General features: G+C 43.8%; 1 pseudogene; it reads left to right on the forward strand.

Annotated features, from left to right (window-relative positions):
- The first annotated feature begins 1,388 nt into the window (after nt 1-1,388).
- The window catches only part of LOC146811330 (uncharacterized), a 43,841-nt pseudogene continuing 30,991 nt past the window's right edge, over nt 1,389-14,238 (forward strand).

Consider the following 14,238-nt stretch of genomic DNA (forward strand, 5'->3'; position numbering starts at 1 on the left):
AATGTCCACTGCCACCTCACTTGAACATTCCAAACCTTGAAGGACTAGCCCCTACATTTCCATACCATGAGACATAATGTTCCCAGCTGTCTTTGCGTCAGGGCAAAATGGAGCTGACAAAATTACATGCACCTGCTTATTCAGAAGCTTTTGTAAAATCTCTAGAAGGAGAGATATTGGGGGAATGCAAACAGAATACCTTGCGGCCACGGGATTGACATCACATTTGCAGACCACACATCCTTACTCTGAACAGAAATGCAACAGGCCAGCATTCTCTGGGGATGCAAACAGGTCCAGCAATGGACTCACCAGTGTATCAAGTATCAATTGAAAACCCTGCTTCCTTTTTTCATTTTCTAATTTTATGATGTTCTCCTGAGAAAGGAGTAGTAATAAAAAAAGTTGCTGTTTCGTTTTACATAAAATGGAAAAACAAATAACTATGACAATATTAAGTCTAAGAACATCACAGCTCATCTTGTAAGGGTACAGGAATGAGACGCATAGGCAATGTATTTGGCGGTCTCAGGGGGTGGAGCAAGAAGTGCTCATGGGTGTGGCCACTCATGGCGGTTGGGTGGTCTCTGAGGAGTCTAATGTCAGGAGATAGTCTCTCAGTGGTTGCCAGATATCCTTTGGTTTGGAGGTAGGTGGTTGCAGGGAAGCGTATAGCTTGCTATTAGTGTCACAGCGCATTAGGCTTTTAATCCATGCCGCTGTTGCAGGTGGGTGTTTTCTCCCCCAGTGAATGGCTATGTCCCGTTTGGCGAGAAATAATGCAATGGCGACAAGGTGGCACAGGGATTTGGGTATGTCCTGCACGTAGTCCAATAGAGGAGCAAAGGGGTTGGTTTGATGGTGATGTGTGTCATAATAGTAAGCTTATTGAAGACTTCCCTTTAGTATGGTGCAATTCTACAACATGTACACGTCATATGGGCATCATCTGCTGTCATTTTTTGGCATTTTGGGTAATCGGCTGATCGGGTAGGGACTAAGCCTGGCTAGTTTAGTGGGTGTGACGTAGGTCCTATGCGAGAATTTATAGTGTATTATCTTATAGGTGATGATGAAAGAAAACAAGGCACATCTGCGAGCAATAAGCAGACCAAACCCTATCAGTCAAGGATTGTTCCAGATAGGTCTCCCGCGTAGCTGTAAGTCTAAAGTCGCCGGCTGGTAAAAGATCTAAACAGGTGTGATATATTTTAGAGATCAGCCTATCCACGTCCATGTCAGCGATCATTAATGTCAATGGTGTAAATTCATCAGGGGCCAATGCGTAAGATTGGATCTGAGCCCTGAGTGCCCTCTGAGCCGTTGCAACAATAATGATCCATTTAGGGCGCATCTTGAAATCGTACGTCCTCTGTATGGTAGAACACATGGCCGTCTGGAAAGAGATCTCCAAAGGTATGTAGTGTATATTTCGTCAATGTATGTTGGACCACCCATTCTTGTGTGATAGGCAGCCAGGGGTTGTCAGCTAGGGGGATCACGGGAGAGTATAGGAGCTGTCCACCCAGCATCCGAATCAGCCTCTTCCAGATACAGCTGGTTGTAGACAGCGTCTGTATGTCATTTGCGTCTTGTAGGAGATGCGCTGGCAACAATGTCTTTAAGGGTGTTGGGGCTGCAAGATCTACTTCGGGTTGGTGTAGGGCATCTGTGTGATACCAGTGTCGGAGGAAGCTACACTGCGCGACTAGATAATATAAATGCATACGGGGAACTGCAAAGCCTCCGTGTTTGCACAGAAATACTAAGGTATTCCACCCAACCTGTGGCTGTTTACCAACCCAAATGACCTGTGTTAATATACTCTGCAATGTCTCAAAGAACTAATTGGTTAATGGGATAGGGATGTTTTGAAAGAGATATAGAAATTGGGGAAGAACAATCATTTTTAAAATAGCAATGCGGACCGCCATTGAAAGCGGGAGGCAGATCCAGCGCTCTACTTGGGTGGTCAACTTATCCACATGTTCCTTTTTGCAAGAAGGAACATGAATTTTTAATTAAAAGGAAAAATCAGTAATTCCAGCTCTATAGGGCATCCCTAAAACACACAAGAACGTGACAGATCCTCTTTTAAGACCAATAGTTTCTGCTATCAACGCTCTGACGGGACCACTATCTAAATTTGTAGATACATACCTCTGCCCAGTGGTCAAAACATTTCCATCTTACATCAGGACTACGGGTGACCTTATTGGTAAAATAGGGAACATCCCTTTTAACAACAACGGAGACATTCTAGTAACTCTTGACATAGAGGCACTTTATACCAGTGTGCCCTAAAAATGGTCAAGTTGTAATTAGAAAGAACATCAAATCTTAGCCTCAAGAACACGCTTGTAAATAATGTTTACAGTCCATATAGATATATTCAAAAATCACAATCCGTGTTTCCAAGTTGTTTTTTAATTGCTCAGCCTGTTGATCAATTTCTTTCTAGCTATAAAGCCAACCTGTGTTTCGTCGTTATTGGGAATTAACCTACGACTTCCTAAGGGCTAACAAATATAGAGAAAATGATCTTGGTTGCAATGTTACAACTCTCTATATTACCAATTGCAGCCTTAATTTAGTGACATTGGTGTCAATGTATATATCGCCTAACGTCCCTGTCCGTGACATGTGTTGAAACCTATGCCCAATAGATTATATATACAGTGGATAAATAGCTACACTGATACAACATCTGCATCAACATAAATTGTCTCCTAGACTTATTGTGTATAAAAGAGGGTTCTAATTGACACCTCGAAGATAGTGTACCACCATCTACATTATCTTCCACAATGTTCCTATCTAAGGCATGTTTCCTAGGTTATCACATTTTAGTGCTTAACAATAGCACACATTATCAACACAAGTACAACACATTTCAATGGCAAATAAAAAATACCTGTCGGTTTCAAAAGAATATTCGTATCTCAAAGAAGGGAAGCAAAACCCATGGAATAATCACTTCATGTTGCAATAACTCTAAAAAACAAATCCCTTATTATTGTCCAGACTATATGCATACCTTGTTGCCAGTTTTACTTCCGTCCCGCATAAAATCAATTTGTGCACCCTTCAATTTTCCATGTGAATATGCAACGTAGCCATCAGACACTATAGATAAAACACCCAAATGTAGGCAAAGTCAGAATCAAAACCATAATGCACTCACCCCTTAATGTCATCAAGCGTCCTTATTCAAACGATTAGGTGTAGTTACTTTAATTAGTCATGAAGGGTCTCAGATATTCAGAGATCCTCATCCTTAAAAAAAACATTTAGCAAGCAACAGTAATGTTAATTACATGTCCTAGACCTAGGCTTAAAATATCAGTGTTCCCCATCTTAATGAATCAAAACAAGCCCCCTGTCTGCTTACCATTTGTGCACTTTTCGGTCCATGAAATGACGAGCGTGTATGCTTGAGAATCTGCATTCAACTCGTGCACCTTCAAACACATCATTATGTGTTGTGATGATGAAGAAGGACTAGCCAGAAAAGCCAGTGCGGATGCTTATGGTGAAAGGCCGACATCTTGGAATAGGCAAAAATAGAGTCCTGTGAATAATATAAACCTATTTCGACATATGAAATCTGCTCAATGGCCCTGATTTGTTTTCTATTTATGGTGAGGTAGAATTAATATATCCACCTCTGTATATGAAAATCTTAAAAGCATCCATATAATTCCTCTATTTATTATAACAACAGGTTACAACGACTAGTCCTGAAAAACATTTGTTATCTTTGAATATCTGTTACCTAACGGACAGTTAATTAACTGCTATTCCAACTATACATCACATTTCTACTCCCATAATTTAATGTTTCCAGCTTCTATATTCCTCCATAAGTCGTACCTAAAACTACCGTAATGTCAATAAAGGCCTATACCCAATATGATGTAGATTTTCACATTTAAAAGATGGATTCCATGTCATCGATGAAAATTTCAATAAGTCTATTACGTACCATCCATATTATATCTGATATGAATGTTAATCATGGCCTGCCTCTTTCATTAATAATTGCTTATTCATATCACCCTATGGCGCTATCACATGTACCTTATGGCTCCCTTGTTTATGATTGCTGCAAACCTTATACATAGAGTTTATCATCACATTGTAACATAATCATAATATAATTTTTGACAAGCAGTTTGTCATCACAATGTCACATAATTTTGTCCTAGCATTTTTTTTAACTTGAAAATACAATTATTCTATAATGAACACCGACTCATATTCTCGTCCAGTACAATGCCATATTGGACGTACTCTATACTATATAGTCATTATCCCATCATTTCTTGGCAATATTCAGCAACATATAATGTATATGTAACCTATAAATATAGGATCTAACTAATCCAATTTGAAATATTGTGTGCAAACCTGTGTCCTCATATAAATAATAGGAACTCAGGCATTCTAATAGAGATGACGGTAAAGTCAAGATGGAACACAATTAGTGTAATCTAAAGGGCATCAACAACTTCTGCCTTCTTGAGTCTCATATTTAAGATCGCACGTTTACCCATAGTCATTGGCTTATTCTCCCAAAAAATATTGTTATTCATGATCCGTGTTGAGGCCTAATTCAACTGTCCTCGAACTCATGATCCACATCGCCTCCTAATACATAGTGGAATTATATTGATGCTTTTAATATATTCATATATGGAGGCTGATATAATAATTCTACCTCACCACACATTTCATTTGTCAAAATAGTTTAATGATATTTATGAGGCTTCTTTTGCCTTTTCCAAGATGGCGGCCTTTCGTGGTAAGCATTCGCACGGGCTTTTCTGGCTAGTCCATCTTCATCATCACAACACATAAGGATGTGTTTGATGACGCCTGAGTTGAACGCAGATTCTCGAGTGTACCCACTCATTGTTACTCAGACCGAAAAGTTCACAAATTGTAAGCCGACAGGAGCTTACTATTACTGTTTTTTGCTACATGTTGGTTTTTTTTTAAGGATAGGGATCTCTGAATTTCTGATACTGTCCAGCACTCATTTAAGAGACTACAGCCAAGCGTTTGAATATGGACACTTGATGACATTAAGGGGTGAGTGCGGTATGGTTTTGATTCTGATTTTGCGTACATTTGGGAGTTTTTTCTGTAGTGGCTGATGGCTACTTTGCATAGTCATAGGGAAAATTGAAGAGTGCATTATATTGAGTTTTTATCCGGTAAATAGGTAAAACCGTCAACAATGTATTCATATAGTCTGGACAATAATAAGGGATTTGTTTTTTTCGTTATTGCAACATGAAGTGATTATTCCATGTGTTTTGGTTCCTTTCATTTAGATATGGATATTCTTTTGAAACAGACAGGTACTTTTTATTTCTCATCGAAAGGTGTTGTACTAGTAGTGATAATGTGTGCTATTGCTAAGCACAGATATGATGACCTAGGATACATGCTTTCGTATAGGCACATTGTGGAAGATAACATAGATGGCGGTACACAATCTTCGAGGTGTCAATTAGAACTCCTATTTTATACACTATAAGTCTATGGGACAATTTATGTTGATGATGTATCATTGTAGCTATATATCCGCTGTATATATAATATATTGTGCATGGGTTTCCACACATATGTCATGGAGAGGGACATTGCGCGATATATACATTGACACTGATGTCACTGAATTAAGGGTGCAATTGGTTATGTAGAGAGTTGGAACATATAACAAGTAAATTTTTTCTATATGTTTTAGCCCTGAGGAAGTCTTGGGTTGATCCCCAATAATGACGAAACATGTGTTGGCTTTATGGCTAAAAACAAAGTGATCAGCAGGCTGAACAATTAAAAAACAACTTGGAAATACGGATTGTGATTTTTAAATATATCAATATGGACTGTAAACATTATATACAAGCATGTGCTTGAGGCTAAGATTTGATATTCCCAATGATCTCTTGATCACATGATTGGGAAGTGGGGTGAATCTCCCTACCTTTGTGAGCACTGCATCAGCAATGACATTGTGCAAAATATTGTGGGTAATAACTTCTTGAGTGCCAGATCATTTACTGATCACCCATACAAGACCACATTTGCTTTAATAGAGGGCAGCCTGCGACACATGTAAATTATATAGATATGGATAATACAATGGACTGAGATAGAGAAACAGAGGAACTATTCAGCAACCTATGAAGAGGTAGCACCGTTGGGGAGGCAGCAAGGAGTGGCAACCCACAGCACAGAGAAGGTTATAGGGATACATATATACGACTTGAGAGACTGAAGAAAAAGGATATGTCCGAATTGAAGGGACGGTGAGCCACTAAAGTAATATGTAAAACTTAATAGGATCCCAAGGGGGTTGAGATCACAAATCATCCCAACCTATGATGATTTGGATGAAGACCTGCTATTTGCCTGATAGAAGGAGCTAACATCTAATTCTATGAATCTAACGGGTATCCTCATTGAAAACGCAGACAGGAAGGTCTCTGAATTACAGACAGCATTTGTCAAACTTCAATCTGAGATTAAAAATCTCAGGGGCATATTCACAAGGAGTTATTGCCGCTAATGCGGCGATATTTTTATCGCAGTATTACCAAGCTATCGCTAACAGCCGTTAGCGACAGTTTTTAGGCAAAAACGTCTGTTGTAAAGATCACGACTTATGTTAGCGATAATTATATGCGGGAGAGGCGCTCCAGTGCAAAAACGGCCGCAAACCCCAATTTTCCATATTCACAGGGGATCCTTGAAGTTCTGAAGACCAAAAAAACTGTCTCTAAATGCAGTTAGAGCCAGTTACTTAAGACCAGAAAATAGCTGGTGTTAAAAATGAGGATAACACTGGGGCCTCATCTCAGCAGGTTTTGGTGCTGGACAGCGCTGCAAGCAATGTTGCAGCGCTGCCCTGCGACAAAACTGCAGTGCAGGAATGCGCACCATCAATAAGATAGTGCGCATTCCTGGGCCCCAGTCATGAAAAGTGTTGCAGCGCTGAGACAAGACAGCGTTGCAACACTTCTCACTACGCCCTTCTCGCGACAGCATGGATGCGCTGTATTCACTGGACAGCGCTCCATAACGCAAGTAATGACAGATACGTCAGAAATCCTGAAGTATCTGTCTGCCCTAAAGTCACGCATTGCTGCAGTCATGTCACAACCATGACGCAACTCCAGCAATGCATGGGGACAGCCTATCCCTGTGGCACTGCGTCACCCTAGGCACTGACGCAGTGCCGTTCATGAGGGGTGCCCGAATGTCGGCGCTGTTGGAAATCCATCGATGGTGGTTGCGCGCTACAGTGTCATCGTGTGGAAGCATTGGTAGAGTGTTGGTGTGTAGGGAGTTGACGAGACGTTCTTCGGTGGCCTTGATCCAGCTGCGAGGGGGTGTGATGATGGTGGTGGCATCCGGTGGGCAAGGTGAAGATGTGATGTTACCAATGATGGTCGGTCCAGCATAGTCCGGTGTTGTGGCTGTAGTTGAAGTTCCCGCTGGCGGAGGTGACATGCTCGACCGTGTGTCCTGCTATGTGGCTTGTTGAGGTGACTTGCTGCTTGCGTCTGATGTAGGGTAGCTTCCTCAGGAGGGGGTGGTGTTCTGGTCACTGGGGTTGTCCAGGTGGAACTTGAGTTCACCGGAGTGTGCTTCTGTAGGTTATGACAATGCCTCCTCCTTGACGGTCGGGTGCTCCTTGCAGTTGATACTGCAGCCGTCAGTGATGGCGATGTCTGGTGCGGAGTAGAGGTAGGTCCTGGCAGGCGAGGTGGCATCCAGGGTTGATGGCAAGGAGGGTGCTGGTGTCGTAGTGGTGGTGTCCAAGAGGAAGGCTCCTTGGTGCTGAGCGCAGTCCAGGGTACAGACAGACACAAATGGAGTAGGCTATGGGTTATCTTTGGCACAGGAGACAACCATTACAATGCAGGCAGTGCATCGTTAACAACACAACGCCGACAATGCAGGTGCCTTTACATCGCATTTGATTACAACGCATTGTGAGGTCAGTAATGGGGTAATTAAAAGTTTTTCGAGTGGGTATGGGTTTCGGATGTCTGATCAGGAAATTGGGGGGTGTTTTGGTGTAGAATATGAATATTGGGGTGTGTTTTGGGGTGAAATATGGAAATCGGGGTGTGTTTTGGGGGCTCAAAAAGGAATTTTAGGGTTTACGCTTTGGTTTGGGATACAAAGGTTAGTTTTTGGGTGCACTCACTGAAGTGGGAATAGTAATTTTTATGTCTCCGCTATGCAACACCTTCCCTACTGTTGCAATATGCCTAGTATTAGTATGCATTGGAATGGAATGCTGTGTAATGGCATGCTTCGTAACTACGTATGTACCTTTGGCACACGAGTAAACTTTGAATTCTGACATGATTTCACTTCTGCAGAAAGGAATGGGCTTTTTCCCAAGTAGTTCTGGGGATATTTACAGCATGAAAATAGATCTGTTTACATTTATCAGACGCCTGAAGATTAAAAATTCTTCAAACTGAATCCTCAAGGAAATAAAATCTACAATACATTGCAAACTAATTTTGTGTCCAGTGCTCTATCTATACAGGATATATATGACACCAAAACCCTGTTGTCTATTTCTGATTCTGAAGGGGATTCCACCACTACAAGGAAGATATTAGATGACCTGAATGTACAGATGGATTTGAATACCACAAGTGGGTTTAGGAATAAGTCCAAGTGGACACCTACTCTGCCAGGAGGGAATAACACAGACATCTTTCACAAATTGATTTTGGGTGATTTGGACAAGTATAGTTAAAGACGGGGACTACACCAAATGAGGGGAGACAATCTTAGCAAAGGCGAGCATGAAGCTCTGAGATTACTTAAGACAGATACTGATATCACTATTCGTGAAGCTAACAAAGGGAGGATTATCGTGGTGATGATCAATATGGACTATGAACATGATATACTAGCACAATTGAATGACCCTCTGTGCTATGGAAACGTGACTGGTAATCCAATCTGGGACATGACAACTAAGATCAATAAATCACTGAAACAGTGGCATGACAAGTGACGACGAATACACATACTAGAGGGTGGAACGCCCAAGATATTGATGCCTTCACACCCTTCCTAAGATACACATGGATCTCCCGTTTCCACCAGGAAGACCCAAAGTCTCAAGTATAGGTGGCCTGACTGAAAAACTCCAGGAATATGTGGACATTTTTCTGCAACCTTTTGTGTCTAACCGTCCATCCTATATAAAGGACACAAAACATATTTTGAGTTTATTAACTGACATCACATGAGAACCAGATATGACATTGGTAACACTGGACATTATAGCTTTATATACCAGCATAAAGCATGAAATGGGGACTATTGCATAGCAACACATACTGAGGAACAGATCAGCATGTTTATGGGAACATACGGAAACACTTTTAGATGTGAATAAGTGTAGGAAGCTGGGTTTCTGTTGCAGTAACCCCCCCACACTTATTGCAAGACTACTGATGCACTTTGACTTTGATGTGCCCGCAGTCCCTGCCAATCAGGTTCCCAGGGCCTGTGTTCTTTCCCCAAAACTGTACCTTGTACCCCCAATTGGCACCTCTCTGGCCACATGTCAGTCCCTTGTAAAAGGTACCTTGGGTACCAAGGGCACTGTGGCCTGGGAAGGCCTCTAAGGGCTGCAGCACTTATTGTGCCACCCTTAGAGGCCCTGTACTTTTACACACACACACTGCAATTTCAGGCTGCGTGTTTTGGTGCAGAACAAAGTGAAGAGTCGACATGGCACACATCCCTGTGTGCCATGCCTTCAACCCACCGCCCTGGCATAGATTGGTCACCCCTCTAGCTGAGTACAGAATACCAGTGGTGAGGGTACAGGTGCATGAGCCCTGTACCCCTACAGTGTCTAAGCCAATTCTTAGACATTGTAAGTGTAGTAAATGCCATTAAGAATATATGGGGCTGGGAGTTTGTCATTAAATACTCCAAAGCACCCTGGGAGGGCAAACTCACGCAAGCCACGCCGCTATGGCACAGTGAACAACCCTGTCCAAGAGCTTTGACAAATGGGACCTAATAGGCATTTCCAGGGTTGGCGACCTCTGGAAGTCTGGAGATGTGGTGCCCTTTTCCCGACTGCAACAGGAATATGATCTGGCCAAATCTGAATACTTTCGGTATCTTCAGATTAGAAATACCCTGCTCGCGGCTCTCCCTAGAGGTAGCGTTCTCCCTGAATCCTTCCCGCTTGAGTATAGAATACTTGATGGCGATCTACCCGAGAAGGCCATCTTCCATGTCTATAAAAAACTAATTAACAATATGGCGGACCCTTTGATCAGCTTGCGGGCTAGATGGGATCACGATGTCGCAGGTTTGGAAGATGAGGAGTGGCGGGCGGCGGTAGCTTCCCCTCGCGAAGTGGCCATTTCCTCCCGGATCAGACTGGTCCAACTTAAGCTGCTTCACAGATCCTACTTGTCGGGATCTTTGCTGGTTCGCATGGGCTACGTCCCAGAGGGCAGCTGTACAGGACAGTGTGGGCAGGAAGGCACATTTATTCATTTATTCATTTGGGAGTGTGCGGTAATCCAGGGGTATTGGGAACGGGTGGTGGGCCGGATGGAGGAGGCGTTGGGGCAAAAGGTTCATTGTACCATAAAGTTAGCGCTGTTAGATATTTGGGACCCTACTGACTTGAATTACAGAGAGCAACTGTGGGTGACACTTGGGTTCATGATCGCTAAACAAAATATGGCACAGCTTTGGAGGGCCCCAAACCCGCCGAAACTAGTGGACTGGTCTAGAGATTTGAATTGGTGCATGGTGACTGAGAAATCCATCTATGAGTCACAGGGTTGCCCGAACAAATGGACACAAGTCTTGGGTCAGTGGAACTCAAACAGAGGGGAAATCTGCGCACTTCCACAGACTAGAGGAAACGTCACTGGGGGTCTTGATGTTGTATGACAAGACCACCATCTAATTATTGTATTGGGTGTTCTGAGAGAGGGTAGAGACTGTCCATTGTATGAACCGCCCTGATTGCAAATGTGTTGTTTTTGTAACATGCCTTTTTTTCTTAATAAAGATTTGAAGGGAAAAAAAAATACTCCAAAGCACCATAATGGCCTTACTGAAAACTGGGAAGTTTGGTATCAAACTACTCAGCACATTAAACCCACACTGATGCTAGTGTGGGATTTAATGAAAAATGCACTCAGAGATGCCACCAGAAAAACAACCAGCCTCTGGTGGGTTCCCTGACTGGTACACACCAGCCTGTCACCACGAGACATGTTTCTGGACCCCTGGGGTGGGAGCCTTCACTCCCTGAGCCCAGACACAAAGCCTTTCCTGGGAGGAGGTGGTCACACCTCCCCTGGCGAGGAAGAGCCATCTGTGCAGGGGAGCTTCAAAGGCCTTGCAGCCTTTGTAATGTGACCCCCAGCCTCTTCTGCTACAGGAGCAGGCCCCCTTCCTGTCTCCCCTTCTTTTCGGTGGGAAGATAGGCGGGACAAATTAGGCAGCCCAGAAGTTGTGCGAACCTCTGCCAACCCCACCCCTCAGATGGGGGAGGCAAGGTGGAGCCCACTCTTCAGTGCACACCATCTTGCAGATGGCAGGCTCTTCCCAATCAGGATTAGGGATGGTGCTCACTCTCCCCTGTGGGGTGAGCACACCAAGGGTGTAGTCACCCTAAGGTCAGCAGCCCATTGGCTACTGACCTCAAGACCCCTAAAACGCCCCCTGAATACAGTATATAGGGGGCAGCCCTGAACTAAGAAGTCAGCCAAGAAACCAGAAGAAAAGAAGAAGAAGGACCGAACAGCCATGCCAAAGCTAACAAGAGGAGGACAACCACTGACTTGGCCCTAGCCCTATGGGCCTGTCCCAACCTTGAACCAGCTCCAGCGAAACCCCGGTGTGTCCTGCAGCCAGCAACCTCGAGAAACCCAGAGGACCTGCCTGCCTTCAATCCCAAAGACTCTGTCCTGTGAACACCAGATTTGTTCAACAACAGACTCCAGCTCCGCAAGGATCAGCGAGTCTGCACCACTCTGCACCGGACGCCCCCGGCCTGAGTTAGAGTGGCCCAACACCAAGAGGAAGTCTCCCTGTGCTCCTGACCCAAGATCCATTGATTCCTGACCAGCCTCAAGCCTCCAGCCGACGCCTGCAGCCTCAAACTGGAAGGTCCTCCCAACCGCGACCAGGAGCCAGTAAGAAGATCCGACCCTAAAAGGCACCCCTACACTTGATGCCCCACAGCCTTGGGTGGCCCAACCGACGGTGCCTAACCAACCCCCAGCATTCCAACTTACCTCTCCAAGTGGTGGTCGCACCTGGAAGACCTTCATCCCCTAGCCTGCAGTGTGTTTGTAAACCGGAGACTTCTTATTGAAACCTACAGGGCGCCCAACGCCAAAACAGCATTCTGCATACGGCCGCCCCAGTGCCGCTGAGGGTGCACCTTTTGTGCTGGCCTAAATCCCCATTTGCCCTGAGATTAAGTCCAGGAGCTTTGCTCCCACAACCGAGTGGCCTGTTCGTCAGCAGCCACCAACCGGAGGCCCCCTATAACACTGGGCCTCAGCACTCTGCACCCGGCCGCCTTAGTGCCGCTGAGGGTGTAACAAGAGTGCATCCTTGACCCTGGGGGACCCCTGAGTCTAACCCCAGAATACCAACTCCCACAACAAAGTACATACCTGCTAACTGAGAACACTATATTCCTCCATAGGATAAAATGGACTGTTTTTCTATGAAAAGTTTCTACATGTGGAGTTGGAAAACCTAAGAAATCCTTTCAAAATTGTACTTAACAAAAACGCTTTTACTCACCTGTTTACAGAAAATGTTCCAGTGCAGTATTTAGGTATACTGTACAAGTAAAAGTAATCTGCAAAGTAATCTACTGGTAATTTCACTAAAAAGCCTGTACAAAGTATATGTACTGTATTTCCAAAGCGCTGCATTTTCAGTAACAATACTGTAAACAAAACAAAGTGCATATGCAATTGCAATCTAAACTGTGTTACAACTGCATTACTACTGTGAAGTATTTTTTGCTTATCTGTGCTAGGCTTGCTTGGTTCTAGAAAATAAAAAAACTAAAAGAATATTTTTATACAAAAACAATTGGTCAGAGTTCAGTCGTTGAGTGTGTGAATTCATTTGCTGACTGAGTGTGTATAACAAATGCTTAACACTGTCCTCTGATAAAGCCTTACTGCTCGACCACACTACCACACATAGAGAGTGAGATACTATCTACTTTACCCCCGAGTATCTTTAGGGTTCCACTGCACTCTGGGCACACTATACCTCACTTTGGTATAGTATATACAGAGCCTGCTTCCTATACCTTTTCTACATAAAAGTGTGGGGGGGCCCTGGTGTATATTGTGGTTGCAGAAGTCTCGTCAGTATATTTCTCGGCCTCTCCTCCTCCACAAAGAGGTAATGGGCCTGCCTTTCCACAGTCTCTCTAAATTCTGTCAGCAATATGGCATGACTATGCGAGTGGGCTGTAGTGGGCTGTTGGGCATGTGTCTTGTCCAACTACGCCGGTTCTACTTCAATATGGGCAGAGTTCTGCACAGATCTAGCAATACTCTTGCATGGTTAGAGATACATATGCCCTTGGTATATGCTTTAAAGACCTCCCACAAGGTGGTTTGGGATGTAACAAGCCCTTGTTAAGTTAAAAATATTCGATAATGGCTGAGCAGAGTTCAGCACAAAAAGGTTTGTCATGAAGTGCCATGCTGGTGAATCGCCATTGGTGCTCGGCACTCCCTGCACTAGGAACACGCACTCTCATTGCCACAGGTGAATGGTTTAAAAGCCTGCAAGGAATATGTGTAATGGAGCTGAGCCAATGTGCGAGTGTGGTAGAAAGGAGCCAATAATCTATTTGCCTCAAGATATCATGTGGTGCCGAATTAAATGTTTAGGCGGGGTGGCAGGATGTCGCAGGCGGCAGGGGTCTATATGTACATACGTGTCTCATATGTCTCACAGCTTGCGCAATGAGTGGGGTTTTCCAACCGGGGTCTGCGCTGTGATGTCCAGCAGAGGGTCTGGAAGCATATTAAAATCTCCCCCCTTAATAATTTAATATGTAGTCTTTTAGTGCCTGGATTGTTTAAAAAAAGATTCTGTGCTGTCCATGTTTGGGACATATACATTAACCAACAGTACTCGATATCCCACTAGCTGACCTGCCAC

This window comes from Triturus cristatus, chromosome 7, assembly GCF_964204655.1.
Source record: "Triturus cristatus chromosome 7, aTriCri1.1, whole genome shotgun sequence".
Lineage (NCBI taxonomy): Eukaryota > Metazoa > Chordata > Amphibia > Caudata > Salamandridae > Triturus > Triturus cristatus.